This window comes from Mustelus asterias, chromosome 7, assembly GCF_964213995.1.
Source record: "Mustelus asterias chromosome 7, sMusAst1.hap1.1, whole genome shotgun sequence".
Taxonomy (NCBI): Eukaryota; Metazoa; Chordata; class Chondrichthyes; order Carcharhiniformes; family Triakidae; genus Mustelus; species Mustelus asterias.
Window position 1 is genome coordinate 35154218 of NC_135807.1, and position 22600 is coordinate 35176817.

The window sequence follows — 22600 nt, forward strand, 5'->3', positions numbered from 1 at the left end:
GACTTGATGGTTTGAGTTATAAGAAGGGGCCGGATAGACTGGAGCTATTTCCCTGGTGCGTAGGAGGCTTAGGGGTGATCTTATAGAGATCTATAAAATAATAAGGGACATAGATCAGCTAGATAGTCAACATCTTTTCCCAAAGATAGGGGAGTCTAAAACTCGAGGGCATAGGTTTAAGGTGAGAGGAGCAGTTTTTTCACATAGAGGGTGGTGATTGTCTGGAACAATCTGTCAGAGGTAGTAGTAGAGGCAGGTACAATTTTGTCTTTTAAAAAGCATTTAGACAGTTACATGGGTAAGATTGGTATAGAGGGATACGGGCCAAACACGGGCAATTGGGACTAGCTTAATGGTAAAACCTGAGTAACATGGACAAATTGGGCTGAAGGGCCTGTTTCCAAGCTGTAAACCTCTATGACTCTAATGGAATAGTGCTCAAACTCTTCAACTTAGGGGTTAAGCATGCTACCAACTAGCCAAGCTGGAAGAAGCTCTGATGTACGCCACAATTTAATAGCCATTTCCAAGTGTATAAAGCAGGGCAGCTAATGCCCTTGGAAGAGTACCCTGCCATGACCTAGCACCTTAAGCACATCCATCAGCTGTGGCCTTTACAGATTACTGACTTTGTGTTCTCCAACAACATCATCCTTACTTTCAAATCCCTTGGCAGCCTCATTCTGCTTCTAAAGCCCAGCACACAAAACTGGTTCTGTTGATTTTGGTGGGAAGCTCTGTCGAAGAGCCGGTGCTGTTTTTCAAAATGTAGGCTTGTGATCGGCAGTGTGCCTCAGGTATCGGTGGGCTGAATGGCCTCCTTCTGCGCGGTAGGGATTTTATTATTCTATGGTGTTCTATCTCCCTGAACATTTTTGTCTGGCTACCTCATTGCCGACTATCGGACGCCTCCTTAAAATGTAATTCTTTGACCAGCGTTTCCTGCACCATTTGGACATTTTACTATGTTGTAAATATGGAGTGTTGAGCGCAGCGACAAAAGGATAAATTATGGTGTACATTGTGTCCATTTTACAGTTGGAAAAAGGAGACAACAATCACCAAGTTTGCAGTGTTATGCCCACCACCCCAAGAATGCCTAGAAAGCAACTGGCATCAGACCAAAATGGACATGTGCACATTACATGTGTTAATGAGGATCCTAATGTCTGGTTGGGACCCCTGAGGAAAATTGCTTGGGCTCCAATTGCTTGAGTGACCTTGGTACCATTCTAGTGAATCTTTCCTGCACCCTTTCTGAGGTCATGTTTTAGAAAGGTTTAACATGATTTTCTTGCTTTTCTACTCTTTTCCTCCGAGGGTGGCACGGTGGCTAGCACTACTGCCTCACAGTGCCAGGGAGCCAGGTTCAATTCCGGGCTTGGGTGACTGGCTGTGTGGAGTTTGCACATTCTCCCCGTGTCTGCGTGTGTTTCCTCCGGGTGCTCCGATTTCCTCCCACAGTCCAAAGATGTGCGGGTTAGGTGGATTGGCCATGCTAAATTGCCCCTCAGTATCAGGAGGATAAGAAGGGTAAATACGAAGGGTTACAAGGATAGGGCCTGAGTGGGATTGTTGTCCGTGCAGGCACGATAGGCCGAATGGCCTCCTTCTGCAGTGTAGGGATTCTATGATCTTCTATGATCTTCTATGATCTATGATCTGTTTGTGAAGCCAAGGACCTCATATATTTTTCTAACTCACCCCTTCACCTCCAAAAATGCTGTATGTTCACAACCCGTTTTAGTTTAGATCACCTCTCTTCCTTTCCACAGAAGTGCACCTTCTATGTGTCCTTTTATTTCAGCAATCTGGCTATGTCACCTTCAAATTTTGAAATTATGTCCTATCTCTCTAAGTCCAGGTTATGTATCAAAAAGATCAGTTGTCCTAATAGTCACCCCACGGAGGGCACCATACACTTCCCTCCAGTCCAGGAAACAACTGTTCACAACTGTCCTCAGTTTCCTGTCACAGAATCATTGAAGAATCATAGAATCCCGACAGTGCAGAAGGAAGCCATTCGGCCCATTGATACTACACTGACAACAATCCCACCCAAGCCCTATCCCCTTAACCCTACATATTTACCCAGCTAGTCCCCCTGACACTAAGGGGCAATTTACCATGGTCAATCCATCTAACCCGCACATCTTTGGATTGTCTCCGAGCCAATTCTGTGTCCACACTCTCACTATCCCTTTAATGCCATAGGGTTCAATTTTGTTAACAAGCCTATTTTAGGTGGCTCATTAAAAGCCCTTATGCACAACATCAACCACGCTACTGTTGTTCTCTACAACGGGCAAGCTGCTTATGGAGGCTTGGCAGGTGACAGCAGCTCACCACAATTAGTGAGACAAGGCCCGAGGCTTGGTGCCGGGCTTGCCTCAGGCCTTTCGATTGGGGTGCGTACTGTGCTAATTGTGGGTACGATAGAGGCCCAGGCGAATTTCCACCCTGTTCTTTTTTTTGAGTAGTAGCCCTGCAGTAGCAACATCGTTCCAAAAGGTGTCATGTGAGCATCGTGTACAAGGATGCAGCTATGCGTTCAGCCAAGAGGGTACATTCATGAAGCAGCGCAGCAGCTGCTCTCTGCTGCGGGAAGCAGCCTGCTTGACTGCCTGATCCTTCACTGAGCTGCCAAAGAGCTGCCACTGGCGGGGGAAACACTGAGCAGGTTCATGCGGCAGTCGGATAAAACACTCTTCAGATCCGTAAAAATAACAGGCAGAACGGGATAAAAATAGCTCAGCACAAATGTAACCAACGCACACACATCAGCTACTGTGCTTAACAAATTCCACTGAATCTGATCTTCACAAGGAGTATAATTTCTCCTTGACGGAAGTTTTCACGTTAACCAGTAGCTTGATTGGCAAGCAAGAGACTTTTTAAAATTCAAAGTGCAGGTGTTGATTTGCCCCATTAAAAGACTGTGCTTCCCGTGTCTGGTGGAATATAAATCACTCTGCTCCATACGTGCCTCAGTGGAACTAGTGTTGTCCCATACGTGGTGTAATAAAAAAAAGCATTTACACGGTGTCTTTCACTACCTAAGCATGTCCTTGTACTTCACAGCCTGTTAAGCACTTTTGAAGATCAGTCGTTGCTGTAATTCCATTCTCCTGATGACACAAATTTAAGTGGGTTTTGTTAGCCCTGTAGTTGGAAGCATAAAATTACAAAGACTTATTGCTAGGCGGCACAGTGGTCCAGTAGTTAGCACTGTTGCCTCACAGGGACCTAGGTTCAATTCCTGGCTTGGGTCACTGTCTGGGTGGAGTCTGCATGTTCTCCCCATGTCTGCGTGAGTTTCCTCCGGGTACTCTGGTTTCCTCCCACAGTCCAAAGAAGTGCGGGTTAGGTGCATTGGCCATGCCAAATTGCCCCTTAGTGTCCCAGGATGCGTAGGTTAGAGGGATAAACATGTGGAGTTAGGGGGATAGGGCCGAGGTGGGATTGCTGTTGGTGCAGACTTGATGGGTCGAATGGCCTCCTTCTGCACTGTAGGGATTCTATGATTAAACAAAGAACAAAGAACAGTACAGCACAGGAAACAGGCCCTTCGGCCCTCCAAGCCTGTGCCGCTCCTTGGTCCAACTAGACCAATCGTTTGTATCCCTCCATTCCCAGGCTGCTCATGTGACTATCCAGGTAAGTCTTAAACGATGTCAGCATGCCTGCCTCCACCATCCTACTTGGCAGCGCATTCCAGGCCCCCACCACCCTCTGTGTAAAAAACGTCCCTCTGATATCTGAGTTATACTTCGCCCCTCTCAGCTTGAGCCCGTGACTCCTCGTGATCGTCACCTCCGACCTGGGAAAAAGCTTCCCACTGTTCACCCTATCTATACCCTTCATAATCTTGTACACCTCTATTAGATCTCCCCTCATTCTCCGTCTTTCCAAGGAGAACAACCCCAGTTTACCCAATCTCTCCTCATAGCTAAACGAGTGGACAAAACTCTGGCAGATGGATTTCAAAGCAGATAAGTCTGAGGTCTTTTATTTTGAAGTTGCAGAAGGAGACCATTCGGTCCATCAAGTCTGCACTGACAACAATCCCACCCAGGCCCTAACCCTGTAACCCCATGATTTATCCTGCTAATCCTCCTGACACTAAGGGGCAATTTAGCATGGCCAGTCAACCTAACCCGCACATCTTTGGACTATGGGAGGAAACCGGAGCACTTGGAGGAAACCCATGCAGACACAGGGAGAATGTGCAAACTCCACACAGTCACCCGAGGCCGGAATTGAACCTGGATCCCTGGCAGTGTGAGGCAGCAATGCTAACCACTGCGCCTCTGTGCCGCCCCGAGAGAAGGTTAAAGAAAAGGATAGATCCAGGTATTTTTCGATGATGGAATGCTAGGAACTGTGAAGGTCCAAAGAGATTTTAGGGTTCCGTGTGTACAGTAATCAAAAACTTTAAAAAAAGGGCTAATGGGGAAGGAGGTTTGCTGCAGCTATGCAAAGGCCAGGTTGGACTGCATTTGGAGTATTGTATACTGTTCTGGGCACAAGATCTTTAAAAGGATTTCAGGGACAAATTATGAGGAGTGATGACACAACCTAACAATGTGCTCCCTGGAGTAGAAAAAGTGATCTGATAGAGACGGATAGAGACTTTGACAACAACTAGTTGGATAGACAGCAACTGTTCCCACTAGTCGTTCAGCATTAGAACAAAGGACATTACCTTAAAACCAATGGCAGACCATTCAGGGGGAAAGTTAGAAAATACTTTTTCACACAAAAAGCATGTAACAATCTCTCCTAGAAAAAGCAGTAGATTATCTGATTGATTATGTTAATTCTGATGTCAATAATTTTTAAAAGTTTAAACTCCATTCTTAATGTTACAAAGCCCAGAGTGGACTGGGCGAATCCATCTCCTTGCTTGCTCCAAAAACCAAGTTAAAATTCAAATTGAAACCAATTCCTGGTCCCCACAAGAGAGACAAACAAGATCCAACCTGATAGGATAAGGCATTGCATCCCATTTTGAGCTTGATCCAACACTTATCTTAGCAGTTATTCAGAAATATGAAGCCAAAGCGGGCAGACAGAATTAGGATAAAGATCAACTATGATCTCATTGAATGGCAGAGAAAACTCAAGGAGTTGAATGGCCTAATCCTGTTCCTATTCTGTCCCACAACTGGTGAAATGCAACCCTTCTGTCACCGTTTTATTTCCCGGACTTTTTAACTGAATTTAAGTTCTCAACCCACAGTGGTGGGATTAGAAGTTGTGGATTACTAGTCTAAGCCTCTAGATAACTGGCGAGCTCACATAACCAGTACCATAATACAAAAGCAAAATACTGCGGACACTAGAAACCTGAAATATTAATAGAAAATATCAGAAATAGGTCAGGCAACATTTTTTCCAAAGAGAACAAACACAAACTCTTTAATGTTTCCAGTTTACCTTCCCAATAATACAACTGTTGCACGTTAGTTACTAACAAGTAAATCGAAACATGTGCCAAACAATTTTTTTTTAAATGGAGGTGCCCCTTTAAGAACAGTTCTGCCTCTGCAAGCAATCCAGGAATGTCAGGGTCTGCTTATGATGTCCTCCTGACCTCTACGGTTTGAGAGAGAATGAGTGGAATGCTGAATACTCACAGACTTCACTGTGGAGTCTGCTGCAGATCTTTTAGACAGATAGATGTGGCTGACCTCTCGCTGACAGAGGAGACCTTTTGTCCTCCCAGTGGCTGGTTATTGGTCTTGGATGCCCTCGCGTGTAATAATCTCTTGCCGGCTACAAGAGGAAAGATTTTTATTTCGTCAAATTTCAGGAAATTATTTTAAATTGCTCGACAACAAAATACTACAGGCCTTCTTAAGAAAAATATTTCCGATTTCCAACTGCTACAATCCTAGTCTATCCAGTTCAAGTTGCCACAGGGAGGCCTGAACCCACTGGTTGCCAACCCATGTGGATTGTCCTGGAGTGGCCAGGAATTCGAGATTAATCTAAGGCATAACTTCCTCCCGGTTGCATTCCAACCCCTCGAGATAAAGGCCAACATTCCATTAGCATTTTTGCACCTGTGCACTATGTTTTAGTGACTTGCTCACATGGTAACCCAAGTCCTTCTGCTGCTCCACAGAGCACGATCTCTCCCAGTAAGAAAATATTCAGATGTGTCCTTCTCAGATTCAAACCTCATGCTCTCCCACATTGAATGCCATCTGGTATAATTTTGCCCATGCACTTAATCCTATGTAACCCACTGCTCCCAAGTAAATGACCTCCCAACTTGGCATCATTGCGTCCAAAGGTGCTTCATGGAGGGCAAAGTAGATGTGAACAATGTTAAAACCATTCGGGGAATATTTTGAAGGAGCGGATTTTGAAGAATTTTTGAAAGAAGCTAATGAGGGCAAAGCAGATGGTCTTAGGAAGAGAATTCAAGAAAAGATGGCTGAAAACAGTGCTGCACAATCTATTGAAGAAAACACTTTTTAGAACGGTAGATCAACTCACTTCCCTCAGACACATTCCCATTGCTGCCAATACATATCAAGTTTCAGTCATGAAGTGCACCTTCCAGTTTAACTTGCTCAGCTAATAAGTTCTCCCCAGTCATTCAGGAACCTGGATAGATATCCTGCCATGTTGCATTACTCCTGTTTCTAAAACTCTCCTCCGAACCAATCTTGCAACTGATACAGCCCAGCCCTCTCACTAATGTTCCTCTCTCAATAACTCTCCTGTCTTCCCCTTTCCTGCTCTTATCAGCGTTGTCACTTTTTCATTTTCAACACTTTGAGACAATTTGGGCAGGATTTTCAAGGGCAGAATCTGATTCCGGGATTCCCGTTCCCATTTCCAGTGCTGGAAAGTTTTACCAGCGTGGGATACAGGTGTGGCTAGCGAGCCAGCACCTCCCATCCTGGCCTGGTTCGGCATCTCCTAGCCCCCTGCAATTTCTGAGGAATTAGGCCAGCTCCCCCATAACTTGTAACTACAAGATTTGTGAGATTTGTGAGATTTCCTCTCAGAGAACTCGAGAACCATAGTCTGTATTCGTGAACATTTGAAAGGCATGTTTAAAATGTCTTATCCATGCTCCCATCCACTTCTCAAGGTCCCTCATATCCTCCTCCAACCCAACTCTATGCCAACTCATGCCTCTTCCATGCCCATTCACCCAGTATGCACTATTTGTATTATCAATGAACCATATAACAGTGGTAAATGTGGAAGTGTTGAGAAAAAAACCCATTCAGAAGTTTTCCTTGAGAAAAAAACTGGCATTCTTACAGCCCTATAAAATCAGACAGATCCTTAAAGTGTCAATAACAGAAGCTTCAAACACTTCACACCTCTTAATCTTGTCCAAATAAATGTTGAGACATTGACAAAATAAATCATCGAAATAATAATTTATTGTAACCACTTAAAATGTCAATCAAATAAAGTCACTAATTCACTACACTTGTCAAAACAGATTCCCCGCTGAACGAATCCTTTTATTGATTTAGGCTCTCAGCCAAGCTTGTATAATAAAGTTATGCATGTGTTGGCACTGAGAGTATGAGGAGCCATAGGGAATGGTGTGGGGGAAGCAGATGCTGTGATGGTGTGAAGGGGGAAGACTAAATGACCTAATTGCTTTTATTGCACTTGGGAACGAAACCATAGAGAACAAAGCCAGGCCTTCTAACCAACCTGCGTCTGCGGCTGCCTAGGATCTGCTTCCAGGATCAGTGGACCTGACTCCAGCCCAGAATGCCCCTCCCCCAGAGCTAAAGTTGTGTGTGACTAGTTACTTTGAACCAAAGCGGGTTCAATAAGTCGGCAAATTTCCTGACACAAGCTACCTGTGTTGGTACCGAAAATCTGACCCTTTAATGTATGTGGGGAACTCTATAGAAATGCAGTTTGCTGCTGCTATTGGTATCATGGTGCTATTGGCATCCCGGCTCTGTGTTTGGTCCCCTATTTCTTACAAACGTTGAGTCAACCATGTCTAAGAATCCAGCAAACAGTGTGAGTTGCAGATTTGTTATCAACTGAAATCCTAGGGATATTCATACCTCCTTATTCCACAATCCCAAGCAATGCTTGTCCAAACTATTCATTCCTCATTTGCCTTGAATTCTCTCTTACTCTTGAAATATTATTGGTGGCATCCTACACTATGAACCCCAGCCCCCCTCACCAAGGATTCTTAATGTGCGCATCTTAAAAAGATCATTCATTATCACTCAAAGATACTCTTATTACCCGTCTCTCCCAGGTCCAAAGATCATTCACAAAAAACCAGTAATATTAATCTCAAACTATGCATTTGCAACTGTCTTTCAATCTTTTGGAGCTTTTTCAGATGCACTGTTGCAGTCATTAATGAGCTAATTACTGACCATGAAATACATGCACACGCATGCACGTACAGAGGGAGCTGCAGACTCAGCACGGCACAGCTCTGAATTGTCAGCCAACAATGTGTCAGTCGCTGGAGTTATCAACGCTGAATAAACAACGACCTCAAGCAAAGGGAATGCCAGCCCACCCATTGTGTGGAACAAGGGCAGGAAGAGATTGTGATCCGTCCCTGCAGGAATCGCTGTCAGCTGGCTTTAGGGTCTTAAGTTACTTACACTAAACAATCACAGGATCTGCTGTACAATCACATCATGCTCCTCTGTGTAATAAATGTCCCAATAGCGAGCGAGGCCAGTTCCAACCTTTCATTGTCTCGCCGGCTGTCTGTCTGCCACTGTGTGGGGACCTCACAGTGCGCTCCAAAAAGTCTCCAAATTCAAAATACCGAGAAAGCACCAAAGAGTTCCTTTTACAGCCAAGAGAGAAGTTGGACTTATATAGCCTCTTTCATGTCTTCAGGATATCAAAAATAAATATTCTTGAAGTGTAACCACTGCTGTAATCACAACAGTTAATTTGCGCAGAGCTGGATCCCAATAACAAGGAGATGAATGGCCACCTCACTCTTTGATGATGAAAGGCAAATATTAGCCAAGGTGCCTTTACTTGTCACCAAAAATTGCCATGTCCATGATCTGAAAGGTCAAGCAGGCGCTTAATATAACATCTCATCCCAAAAATGCTACATTAAGCAAAGCTTAATCCTTCTGTATGGCAATTAAGTGCACAAGTCCCAGCATGTGGCACCTGATTCAGGTTGCTCTAATTTCCAAGGCTGATACTTGTTTACCTGATACTTCAAAAACATTTCTTTTGGATGTCTTGAAGGCATGAAAGCTTGAAGTTTATTTATTTACTAGTGTCACAAGTAGGCTTACATTAACACTGCAATGAATTTATGTGAAAATTCCCTAGTTACTTCACTCCGGCGCCTGTTCAGGTACACTGAGGGAGAATTTAGCATGGTCAATGCACCTAACCAGCCGTATGCAGCTATTTCAGTTCCACAGACAGGAACCCTTGGGCAGATACACTCTTTCCCTGTCGCAGTGCCCGCCTTACCGCACTCAGCCGTGAGAATTGAGGGCTAGGAGTGAAATAAGGCATGGGGCAATGATGGTGGAGGGATTGAGCAGAAATGGACAGATGGTGGGAGAAAGACGCGATAGCACTAGGAACCAGTGCATTGTTGGGTTCTGAGCTTGCATTTATATAGCAGTTTATATTACTAAGCAGTTTACGCACAATAAAAACATTGAAGTGCATTCATTATAATTTAATTATTGGCAAATGCAGCAGCCATTTTGCACACAACATCATCACAAGATGTCCCAATAATCGATGTAACAACTGACTAGTTAGATTTAGCTTTGTCTCCTACTGGTGAGGGCAAATGATTGCTTGGACCCTGGAGAAAATCCTTTATTTTTTCAAATGGCATCAGAGATTCTTTGACATTTGCCTGAACAGACAATTAAGGCCTTACTGTTAGTGTCTTATCAGGAACACTGACATGCTTTCCCTTGGTAAAACACTGTCTAATGCTTAAGACCATAAACTCATGGAGTGGTATTTGAACCCATAGGCTGGAATTTTACCGCCACGCCCGCTCCGGAATCGGGGTGGGTGCGGCTCGCAGAACGGAATTCTCCGTTGGCCTCAGGCAGGATTTTACGAGCCTCGTCCGAACGAGATCATAAAATACTGGCCATAGTCTCCCAGCCAAGAAGTGACAGTGCTACTAAATGCTGCAGTTTATTCTGAACATTTAATATCTTCACATCATGAGCCACAGAAATAAGCAGGGAAAATATGATTAATTTAAGGAAGACACCTATTCAGCTTATCTCTTAGAAATTTTCAGAAAGTGTGCTGGAAAATAAATTTGCCTTGGCCAAAACCAGACATATGCTCACCAACCTTATTTGTGATCTCGTCATTAATTATGGATAATCCATTTAATTTGTCTACCGGGTTAGAAAATGTTTAACAGTATAACTCTCTGTGTGTCCACCAGACATGGGGTAAACCGTTTATATTTAAACTGGCACATACACTCCATTGAATATTTTGAGAGTAGCGGTAATATTACTGTTTCTGTCGGTAAGCAATAGGAGCTTGGCTTTGGGCCTGACACGGTCTCTGTGGGCCTAACTGCCTGGTAACTGCACTCATGTGAGGTGCTGGAACTGTTCTCCTATTTCATAATGTGAGGTATCTTCAATCTCCTTAGAACTTTTAATTTTAAAAAAATCAGGGACAATTTTCATTGCAATTTTTAGGCACTGAACATAGGAACATAGAAAATAGAAGTAGGAATAGGCCATTTGGCCCTTCAAGCCTGCTCCACCATTCACTTTGATCATGGCTGATTATCAAATTCAATATTCTGAACCTGCCTTCCTCCCATATCCCTTGACCTCTTCAGTAAGAGATTTGACCAAGATGGAGTATTAAGCTACAAAGCTGGTTTGGAGCATGTCGGCATCAGGGTAAAGTAGTTGAAGCCAGCACTAGGAATGGTCACCTGGAAAAGGGTTTGATTGACAACCATTACAGAGGCAGCATGGCATTTTGGTGGAAAAACCTTTTAACAATCTTTTCCAACAACGACCAGTGGAACAGAGGAAAGCAAGTCATTGCTGAGAATTTTGAATGTTGTTGAAGGTATCACCTTTTACTCTTCATTTCCTGCTAGAGATTCGAAGGGAACATTCGCAACACGTAGGGAGAATTATTGGAGACTTGGTCAAGAGTTTACTTATTGTTAGAATCATAGAAAATCTATAGTGCAAAAGGAGGGAAGGAGGCCATTCGGCCCATCGAGTCTGCACCGACAACAATCCCACCTAGGCCCTATCCCCATGACCCCACATATTTAATCCGCTAATCCCTCTAACATACACATCCTGGGACACTAAGGGGCAATTTAGCATGGCCAATGCACCTAACCCACACATCTTTGGACTGTGGGAAGGAACCAGAGCACCTGGAGGAAACCCACGCAGACACGGGGAGAACGTGCAACTCCACACAGACAGTGATCCAAGCCGGGAATCGAACCCAGGTCCCTGGTGCTGTGAGGCAACAATGCTAACCCTTTATTGTTGATAGAGTATTGGTGAAGAGAAACGTAAAATAATAATTAGGAAGATAAAGAGACAAGGAAACATAGAGGTAAATATCTGAACACGTAGGCAATTATATGGTGACAAAGTCTAGCAAGAGAGAAATCAATAAAGAATTATTGGTAATGATAGAACTACAGGCCAGATTTTCACCACAACAGAGAGCATTTCCATCATGGCGAAAATCCCAGAAATGATCAAAAACTCAAAGTCCTGCCCCTGAACCTGCCATTTCCAGTCTTTGCAGCGGTGGGATTGGAGTCAGACTGGAATTCACACATGCACAACTCACAGAGGCAGCTGGATGTTTAAGTCACCAGCTCCCTCCACTGAAGTGGGATTTATGATACCTATGTGAAACACAGTGTACCGATTAGAGTAGGGTAAGAGGAGATCTGATCTTGGAGGATTCATTCAGGCCCTGGAACACTTTTGTGAGAGGTAAGGCACTCTTTATAAGAGGTAAAGCACCCTTTGGGAGAGGTTAGACACTCTTTATAAGAGGTAAAGTACCCTTTGGGAGAGGTTAGACACTCCTTAGGACTATTAAAATTAAACAAGATTTTGCACTTGTAACACATAAACTCTTTGGAACTGTCAAGCTGTCAAGGAACTGTCCAGCTGTCAAGACACCGCCAAAAAAACCTGTCTAGCTATCAAGGGAATATTTAGAACTCTCAAAGTCATCAAAGCTGTCAAGGAAGGGTCCAAGGCTAATAGGTGAGTTGGCATGGAGGAGATGAGGACAAAGGGTCATATGTGGGGGTTGGAGGGGTGTGGGTTGACATGGGGGGTACGGGGATCAGGAGAGTAGATGGGGGATATGGGTTGACAGAGGTTGGCATGGATCGGCCAAACGGAGTATGTTTTGTGGGTGTGAGGGGTGAGGACTGGGAGTCTGGTTTTTGCTTTAGTATTTTATTTATTTAACTGGCACACAGATGCAGTCCTCCAGGCTTGTTTCAGGGTCACCCACCTCCACTCCTATCTCAGTCTGCCCCACAGACCAAAAATCTGACTTGCAGGTGGGCATTTTTAAAAATTGGGTTCATGGAGTCTGGAAATCTCCCGACTCTACGCACCCAACCTGGGGACAAAGATCTGGGCCTCAAATCTGATATATACAGTTCCTTTTCCAGGACCTTAAAACTGTGAAATGTCTCACAATCTCTGTGCTTTTATAACTCAGACTTAGTGCCTAAATTATTCTTTGATGTATCTCAACCTACCACCTACTCTTTACAAACCTGGCGATGCCTGCGAGCTATGTTCCTACAACATTAGCCTTGTTCCAGCATCCTGAGCACTATTAGTTTGGTCTTGATTCAGCATCATAGGTTTGTTCCTGCATGATGAACCTTGACCCTCTCTCATAAGCCTGGGCCTGTATCATGAACCTTGGTCCTGTGTCTTAGGCCCAGACCTACATCGTAGATCCAGGCTCTACATTATGGATCTTGGGGCAGCATCATAACTGTGGCTGAAAATCAGACAGGGTTCTAAATTCAGCAAAGCACATGTCTGCTTGTTGACTGGATGATTGATGTTCTATTTAAATTGCCAGTTTTAAAATAAGCTGAGCATCATGCTCGTGACAATCGCACTGATAGACAATAGCTATCATAGCTCACAGCTCAGAAAGAAAGTCCATCAAAGCTCCCGACATTTGTCTCGCTTTGCAAGAATGCAAAGTCACTATTCTTGGAAGGGAATCTGAAAGAGGTTTCCCTGCAGTGACAGCTGTTGAAGAATAGCAGAGACCAGTTGGTGAGGTTGGACAGATTCAGCCCATTAAATAATTACTTAGCTCCAAAGCATTTCAGGCTCACAGCTTCAGCCTCCTTAACTCATCAATTTACTCACAGGATACAAATTCCTGAGAATTTCCTTATGGCTGCAGCAGTGGGTTAAAAACTCGAGCCATTCTAATGTTTAAATTCTTAATCTTTGACTTGTAGAAAGTCATTGAGAGAGTGAGGTCAGACTGGATTACACCTTAAGGCGGGCTGCCCCACATCCCAATGTAAGTTTCGGAGGTGACCCCACCTAGAATCCTTACAGTGCAGAAGAAGGCCATTCGGCCCATCACATCTGCACTGACTCTCTGAAAGAACACCTTACCCAGATCCAACCCTCACCCAATCACAGTAACCCCATGCATTTACCATGGCTACTCCACCTAACCTACACATCTTTGGACCGTGGGAGAAAACCGGAGCACCAGGAGGAAACCCACGCAGACATGGGGAGAATGTGCAGCCTCCACACAGACAGTGACCCAAGGCCGGAATCAAACCTGGGTCCTTGGGGCCGTAGCACTGTGAGGCAGCAGTGCTAACCACTGTGCCACCATGCCACCTCCACTTAGCTGATTCTCCCCACTTTAATTTTTTGGGCAAAGGCCCTATAATTAGCATGAGGTGGGTCTTCCGTCCATCCCCAAGAAGACCCATTGAGCTACCAGCCCATCAGAGGCTGGTAAATCTACAGACAGACTGTGCCAGTCGGAGATATAGCCAGTTCTGGTTTTACAGGTAGGGCAAAAAGGTGGTGTTCAGTGATGGACCCGGTCATGCGGATGGGTCTGAGATGTCACTGAGGCCAGACTGTCAAGCCTCAGCAACAGAGAGATAGGGGGTATTTTGAACAGGCAGGGGAGTGAGTGAATGTGGGAAGGCATAACTGCGGGAGGAGAGCCCAGGAAAGAGGCACCTCCTCACCATCACCAATCAGCATGGCTAAACCTGCCAGGCTGAACATCGGTGCAGGCCTCACTGGCTGTTACATTGGAATAGCAGTGGGATAGAGGCCTTTAATTGGGCACTAATTGCCTGCTTAATAGCCTCAATTAGGCCACAGACAGGCTGCCCATCCAATGCCTGACCAGCCACCCATAAAATCGCAATGAGGATGGTCTGGTTGGCAATGGACAGGCTGCTGATGGCACGGAGTCCTGATTTATGGGTCCACCCGCCCCCCCCCCCCCTCTTTTCCCACCCACAGTGGCCTCTAAAATTCAGCTCATCATATCTGAGTCAGAACAGTGTGAGTTCAAGTACCCCTCCAGAAACTTGCACAGAATCTAGGCTCAGTGCTTACTAATCTAGAGCTCTCATCAAGCAATGTCTTAATTTAAAAATTCTCATCCTATTTTTCAAATCCTTCCATGACGTTGTCCCTCCTGCAACCGCCCCCTCACCCGCCCCACATTTGCAATCTCATCCATCCCCAAAATTCTCCAAGATATTTGCTCTCATCTAATTCTGGCCTCTTGAATACCTGCAATATTAATCATTCCGGTATTGGTGGCCCTGATTTCAGTTGTCGAGGCTCTAAGCTCTGGTGTACCCTCCTTATACTTATTTGTCTCTCTATCTGACTTTCATCCTGCAACACGTTCCTTGAAACCTACCTTTTTGACCAAGAATTTGCGGCCAGATTCTCCAACCTTGCCCGTAGCTAGGATCCTCCAGTCCTGCTGCTCAGACCAAATTCTCATTGGTAGCGGTAGCGGGGTGTGCAAGACCAGAGAATTCTGACCTTGGTTATCTTAGACGGCACGGTGACACAGTGGTTAGCACTGCTGCCTTATAGCATCAGGGACCCGGGGTTCGATTCCCCCCAGCTTGGGTTACTGTCTGTGTGGAGTTTGCACGTTCTCCCCATGTCTGCGTGGGTTTCCTCCCACACTCCAACGGTATGTGGATTAGGTGGATTGGCTATGCTAAATTGCCCCTTAGTGTCAGGGGGACTAGCTAGGATAAATAGATGGGGTTACAGGGATAGGGCTGGGTGGGATTGTGGTCAGTGCAGACCCAATGGGCTGAATGGCCTCCTTCTGCACAGTAGGATTCTATGATTCTATCTGACCAATATCTCTTTATGTGACTCTATGTTATATTCTGTTTTAAAATGTGAAGCATTTTGGAATATTTTTAATTCCATTGAAGGCACTATACAAATATACATTGTTGTTGTTGCAGTGTTGAGGAGGTGCTGCACTGTCAGACATTCTGTCAGACATTGAATGTAAGCCCTGTCTGCCATATTCAGCAAGCACTGAGCTGGTTCCCATGAACTATTTCAAAGCAGCGCAGGGGAGTTCTCCCCAGTACTGTCCTGGCCAGTATTTATCCCTGAGTCTTTGGACTTTATTCATTCTTGAGTTTTAGTTTATCTGGTCTATGGCCAGAATTCTCTGGCCATTATCATATTTCTGTTTACATAAGTTTGCTGCGCTCAGATTGGTTGGTACATTCCCTACATTTACAATGACGACGCGTTCCAAAATATCACACTGGCTGTGGGGCATCCTGAGATCATGAAAAGCACGGTGAAATTGTAATTATTTCTTTCTTTGATTCAGGTTTTGTGTGGACGTGGCTACTTCAGGCAGCGTGCACAAACAGACGGTTAATTCGTGATTCCCCTGCCTGCTACAGCAGCAATCTTATACAGAATATGTGCACCCAATTGATCCATTATATATAGAAAGAATGGCAGCACATTTGGCCTTGAACAGTTATTGGATTATTTACAAATACACACCAAAAATAAAGAATCCCCCCAATTATTTTGAGAAAAATTTAAAACATCCTAGTGCTACTACCATTTTGCACATGTCTCTTCTGCTTGCTTGTGGTCTCTGGCTTATTATGGAGATGTGATAGACACAGTATGGCCTGTAACCTCCAGTATCTTATCTATATGATGTTTCCTTTCTAAAATCATTTTTACATTTCCTCCCTGGAACCACTGACCAATGTTGGTGGACAGTTCCATGAGCACCCTTAGGAACCTTGCCAAGTGCCCATTCTTCAAGAGCCCGCACAATGAGCATCTATTAGCTGTTTGAACAAGAGGGGAATCACAGTTGAGACCAGCGTGTAGCCATGTTGACTTTTCAGCAGTGGTTGGTGATTTGACTTGCCTTTTCTGGACTCCATAGGTAGAGGTATATTAGCTCTGGTTCACTGAGTAGCACTCTTATCTCAGAATCACAAGGTTCTGGATTCAAGTCCCACTCCAGGGCTTGAGCACAAAGAAAATCAAAGCTGACACTCCTGAGGGAGTATTGCACTGATGGAGATGCTGTATTTTGGGTGAGATGTTAAATGGAGGCTCCATTTACCTGCTTGGGTAGATATGAAAGATTCTATGGTGCTATTTTGAAGAAGGGAGGTCTTGTGGTGCAGTAGGTAGCATCCCTACCTCTGACCCAGAAACCCCGGATTCGAGTCCCACCCCAGGGGTTGATGACCAGGGAAGATATGTTCATTATGTGGCCAACCTGGAAATCCTTCCAACAGGCCAATGGCTGGTGGTAAGAGCGGGAGAGACTCCTGGTCAGCCACACTCGAAGTGGAGTGGTGCCCCCAGAAACTGTAAGCCTCTGGCAACAGACAGCGACTTGTTCCAGGAATTGCTAGCTATGGAAAAGTCTGCCTTAGTGCACCACTAGGTGAGGGAAGAGAATTGGAATTTTGAAGAAGAGCAGGTGAGTTATTCCCAGTGTTCTGGCTGATATTTGTTCCTCGATCAACATCCCAAAAAAACAGATCATTGTCATATTGCTGTTTGTGGGAGGTTGCTGTGTACAAATTGGCTGCCATGTTTCCTGTACGTCAACAGTGACTACATTTCAAAAGTATTTCTTTGTGTTGTAAAGCACTTTGATACATTGAATTGTTGGGGAAAGTGCTATATAAATGCAAATCTTTCTTTTTATTTCAAAAAACCACCTACTAAAATCAGTTAACACAGGGCTAATATAAGAATTTATATTTCATACAGTACCTTGAATTTAAGTAAACATCCCTAAGTGTTGCATAAAAGCATAATAAACTAAAATTTGGCACCAAGCTGGAAAATGAGATATGGGCACTGGAATGTAACAGCTTGATCAATGAGGTAAGTTATAAGGTGCATCGTAAAAGAGAGGGAAAAGGAGAATAGGTGAAGAGTTTTAGAGAGACAGTGATGTCAGCTATTTGAACCAGTGGGAACTGAGAATGATCTTGTCTAGCAGGAATCATTAGATATCAGGAATAGGAGCCCTAGCTAGGTCCTAGCTTGGTGCCTAGATGGTTGAAGGTATGACCATCGATGAAGGGATCAAAGAAGCTGGGAATGAGCAAGATCCCAGAGTTGGAGGAACACATCTTCTGGAGGGCTGTAGGGCAGGTGACAGGGAGGGATGAGGCCATGGAAGAATTTGAAAATGAGGAGGGGAATTTAAATTATTAACATGAGCAAACTGGGAGCCAATGTAAGGGACAATGGTGATAACTCCTTTTATTATGTTATTTATACTTTGCTTCATTTTCCCATGTTATTTATTCCTCCAGTCAGAACACCTTTTGCTCTGCATTTTGCTATGACCTTTTCATAGAATCTCGACAGTGTCGAAGGAGGCCATTTGGCCCATCGAGCCTGCACCGACAACAATCCCACTCAGACCTTATCCTTATAACCCCATGTATTTACCCCACTAGTCCCTTTGACACTAAGGGACAATTTAGCATGACCAAGCCACCTAACCACCTGGAGTGTGTGAGGAAGCCAGAGCACCTGGAGGAAGCCATGCAGACATGGGGAGAACATGCAAAGTCCACTCAGACAGTCACATGAGGCCGGAATTGAACTCGGGTACCTGGCGCTGTGAAGCAGTGGTGCTAAATTGGATATATTGGTATATATGTGGAAAATTATTTAGGATGCATTCTGGGAACTTGTTGCTGACTCCCACTTTACACTTTTATAGCAAATTAGGATTATCAAATCTATATGAAGATTAAAGTCCTCCATAATCAATGTGTTACCCTTGTTATGTCAATTCCAATTGCCGTGACAATGTATTCCTGCTAAGAAGGATGGGTAAATGATGTGTTCTAATATTAATCACCCAATGGCTCTGGAAGTAGTCTGCAGGTTGGTCAACTATACAGGTTAGCATTGCTCCAGCAACAATCCCTGGTTTGCACTAAGTTAGTTGTTCTTATTGAGAATGATACTGTTAGCATGAAGTGTGCTAGGAACAGAAATATCAACCAGGGCTCCCATTCCAGATTGCTATCAAATGGCTGTTGCTTGACAGGATTGTGTTAGTTCTGATGCTCACTCAGTCCAATGATCTGTATACACTCACTGTCAATACTCATGACAATTGGCCTCACAAGCGAGGTACTGGAGGATCATTGGTATTTTGAAGTATGTGTCTCAGCTTGGGCCCTCAGGGGAGGATGGAGAAATTTGGGAGAGAAAAAGACTTCAACTTATGCCACTGATTTTTGAGATAATTTCTATGTTCAAACTTAATCAACAAATGACAAGTCACTTTAAAACACTTATGCCAGGATTGTGAAATAATCTGTTCCAAACAACTCACTCACAGCATTTTGACAATCTTGTACATTCAGAATTAGCCAAGTTGTTGTTGTTAAATATCTCTGTATCTCCCAGTGCAGTGCTTTCAAAATCCTCAAACATTGGAGGAGGCCTCAGTGAAGATACTCTGGACATTCCTGTAATCTTAGCTCCCAGATAGCACACACTGTTCCATTACGTTTGGTTAGACTTCCCTCCTTGATCCAGACTTCTATGCTCTCTGGAAATTTCTTAACAAACCCCTCGCTACCACATTTCCCACTTCCTTAGCTCCTCTAAACCTATCTTTTTCACCTTGCCTTTGACCTTCCCCCTTAACTTCTAGTTTGTGTTCAATGTCAGATTTTCTGCTCTCTTATGAATCTCTTTTTAAGCAAGAAAAGTCTGTGTAACATCTATCATATCCCCAGGGATGTCCAAAAGCTCTTTGCAACTAGCGAATTACTTTTTAAAGTGTAATCACTATTACATAGGCAAAAGCATTATATTAACATAAGCTCTTGATGTTCTCTGCCACTCATCAAATGGTAGCAAACTAGATGACTACAGAACTTCAAATACATGTTCATCAGCATTTTCGTACACAGAGTGTGTGTCTGTGAATTACACTGACATTTCAGGTCATGGAAACAGTCAGCCAACCTCCTCTACCGAATATTAAGTTACCACAGTATCAATACAATTTCTTTTTAAATGATCACAGTTGACTCCTGAAGGTCTAGCTTCATCATGGTTCAATAACTTGATTGAACCCACATAGACTTGATCTACAAACCTTGCCAGCAGTGTACAGAGGAGGAATCAGTTATTCCATTACTGATAATAGTTTCACACTTATTATGAGAAGGTCAACAAGCAGCTTAGACAGCCTTTGACTATCCTGCCCTGAGCTTCTGCCTTTGTTACAGTATATCTCCCTGCCCCACCCTTTATACAACAACATAGGTGGCATGGTGGCACAGTGGTTGGCACTGCTGCCTCGCAGCGCCAGAGATCCAGGTTCGATTCCTGACTTGGGTCACTGTCTGTGTGGAGTTTGCATGTTCTCCCCGTGTCTGCGCGGGTTTCCTCCGGGTGCTCCTGTTTCCTCCCACACTCTGGGTTAGGTGCATTGACCCGAACAGGTGCCGGAGTGCAGCGACTAGGGGAATTTTGCAGTAACTTCATTGCAATGTTAATGTAAGCCTTACTTGCGACTAATAAATAAACTTTACTTTTTAACTTTACATCCAGTACAGAACTCATACTGGCAATCCAAGTATATCTGTAATTGTGTCGTAAGGTGCAATTATATTTCTACAAAAGGGGTTTGGGCATGTATGAGCATATAAAAATTGACAGCATCATTTGAAAATAGCAGAATAGGATTTGAAAACCACTCTGAAAGGGTTTCTCATACCGGCTCACGTCTACACCAAGTGCACTATCGCTTCAGTCTGAAATGAATCCCAGTTTTAAATGAACATTTTGACCTCCAGGGAACTTTCAAAAACTTTGTGTGGAATCTTTTGAATCCTTAAATCAATTGCTGCTCAGTTAACACTGAAAGATTTCACAGAAAAAGTACAGAAGGTGACATATACATCAAGTCTGCTCAGGTTGAGCTTAGTCTTGGTCTGCCGAAGAATTGAGAGACTTCTGCTCCTTCAATCACCAGCCTCAGATTGGAAAACAAAGTGTAATGCTAGCCTAAATCCTTGGTAGGCAACATACCATGTAATAATACACTTACTGTTACTGGTGAAACTTACCTGAGGGTGAAATTCGTTTTTAACGCTAATCAGACTCATAGTGAGAGTGCTACTGAAGTCAATGCTACAGAAAACTGAGGTGGCGTGAAGTGGACAATCAACCCGCAATTGTACCTTTCACTGAGGCACCAATTCCATCTCCCATTCATCTTCTAAGTGATAAAAATCCAACTTAAATAGGGTTTAAAATCATCTACATAACTTGCAAGAGATATACTGCTTACCAAAATGTTTCTCCTTACTATATCGTCTTCTTTGCCTTTTTTTCTCCAGGTACCCAGTTGAAAAGCTCGAGTCCTCGTAGTTCTAGTGGGGGAAGGAGTCCTGCTCCCAGCTGTGTCTGTGTCTCTTTCAGGCTGAGGGAAAATGCCGACAGCTGATTCTATCGCTGCTCTATGTTTGGGAGAGTAAGCCGGCTCTATTTATAGGGCATTAGGAGGCTGGCTGCTCCATCAGGCTGAGTCAATCACTGCTTCCAGAAATCATCGGGGGACTCACACCATTGACATCCCCGCGAGCTGAGCATGCCAAAGGCACCTACTCACTGGGCTGAGCCCATACAGGCAATGGGGGCCTAGGTGCTCGGCCAAGCCAAGTGCGTGAATCTGTACGATTTCCTTCTCTTTTCTCCGAAGGTGACTTGATAAACAAACGCTAATGACATGACAGTCAATAAACTGTCGTTATGGACACAGCCACATGAAAAAGATGGGAGCGAGTAGGCCGTCAGAGAACCACCAGGACACCAGAAGGAAACTGAGCCCAAATCCACTGAAGCCAACCTCAAAGACTTAGCAATACATCAACCAACATATTCAACACTTTGAGGTGATTTTAAAGCCACGGTTATACCTCCTAGATATCTACAACTAGCCTATATATAAATTCTCTGAAACCCCAATTTCAGACTGTAAATCATTTCCAGCTATCCATTATTCTAGATGGTAACTTTCTGTACCCCTCGATTAAATTTCAACCTGTAAGTTATTTCCAGCTATCTGTTATTCTAGATAGTAACCTTTTGTATTCTTCGATTAAAATTTCAGTCTGTAAATCATTTCCAGATAGAACGTTTGGGTGGAATTCGCCAATTTTGAGACTAAGGGGTGGGATTTTTCGGCTGCAGTTTCCCCAAGGCCAGAAATTTCCGCCCGAGGTCAATAGACCCTTGCACGGTCCGCCGAATTTTCTGTGCTGCCCGCTGCGATTCCCGTGGCGGACGGGATGGGAAAATTCTACCCTAAGTGTGGTGGTGGGTAGAGTGGCGCATGTCCTGTTGATCAGAAGGGTGGGATCCTGCACCAGATTCTGCCCTTGGAACGTCATTAATTTTGCACAGGTGAGTTCCCCTCCAGCTCTCCTGGTGATGATTCGTCCACCTGCCCTCAGCAGGTGGGTTTAAAGGCCCCAGCGCCACTCTAGTCCCGCACACTCATATCATTCTCCCCAGCCCACCTGTCTACACCAGACCGTGCAAGCTGTCAGCAACCCAGAGGCAAAAGGTTTGAGCGCAACACGTTTTTGACAGAGTATGCTTGCCAATTAAGTAAGTATTTAACTGTTTAAGTGCTTTAGCCATAAAAGGTGCAAACAGACAGGTTTCTTTGTAAATAAAAAGAAAAAGGAAAAGTATTTATTGTACTTAAAACCCAATCTAAATAAAAATAATAAAAAACTCCGACTCTCTCTCTCACATAGACAAATACACATACACACATGAACACACCTGCATAAGTTACAAGGTAGGAGTCTGTTCCTTGATTCTATGCCCTCCCCCTAAGCCCATCACCTGCCCATACCACACTTGAACCTCTACCCACCACATCTGGAGTCTTCATTCATCCTCTTCCTGTAAACAGTGTGGCATCTGTTTGACCCTCTTGGTTGGTGAGCTTTTCATACAGCCTTGTTAGAGTCTAGTTT

At 44.1% G+C, this 22600-nt stretch overlaps 1 protein-coding gene across 4 annotated transcripts in view; it reads right to left on the reverse strand.

Annotated features, from left to right (window-relative positions):
- The window catches only part of LOC144495620 (xin actin-binding repeat-containing protein 1-like), a 34910-nt gene extending 13836 nt beyond the window's left edge, over positions 1-21074 (reverse strand). For 2 of the 4 annotated variants that reach the window (XM_078215845.1, XM_078215843.1), the window contains exons 1-2: positions 20902-21074; positions 5640-5778 (exon numbers count right to left, since the gene is read on the reverse strand). The gene's annotated coding sequence lies outside the window, so the exon portion shown is untranslated. The remainder of the gene's footprint in view (positions 1-5639; positions 5779-20901) is intronic. The other 2 variants (XR_013498301.1, XM_078215844.1) reach the window with 2 other exon arrangements.
- Positions 21075-22600: the final 1526 nt, after the last annotated feature.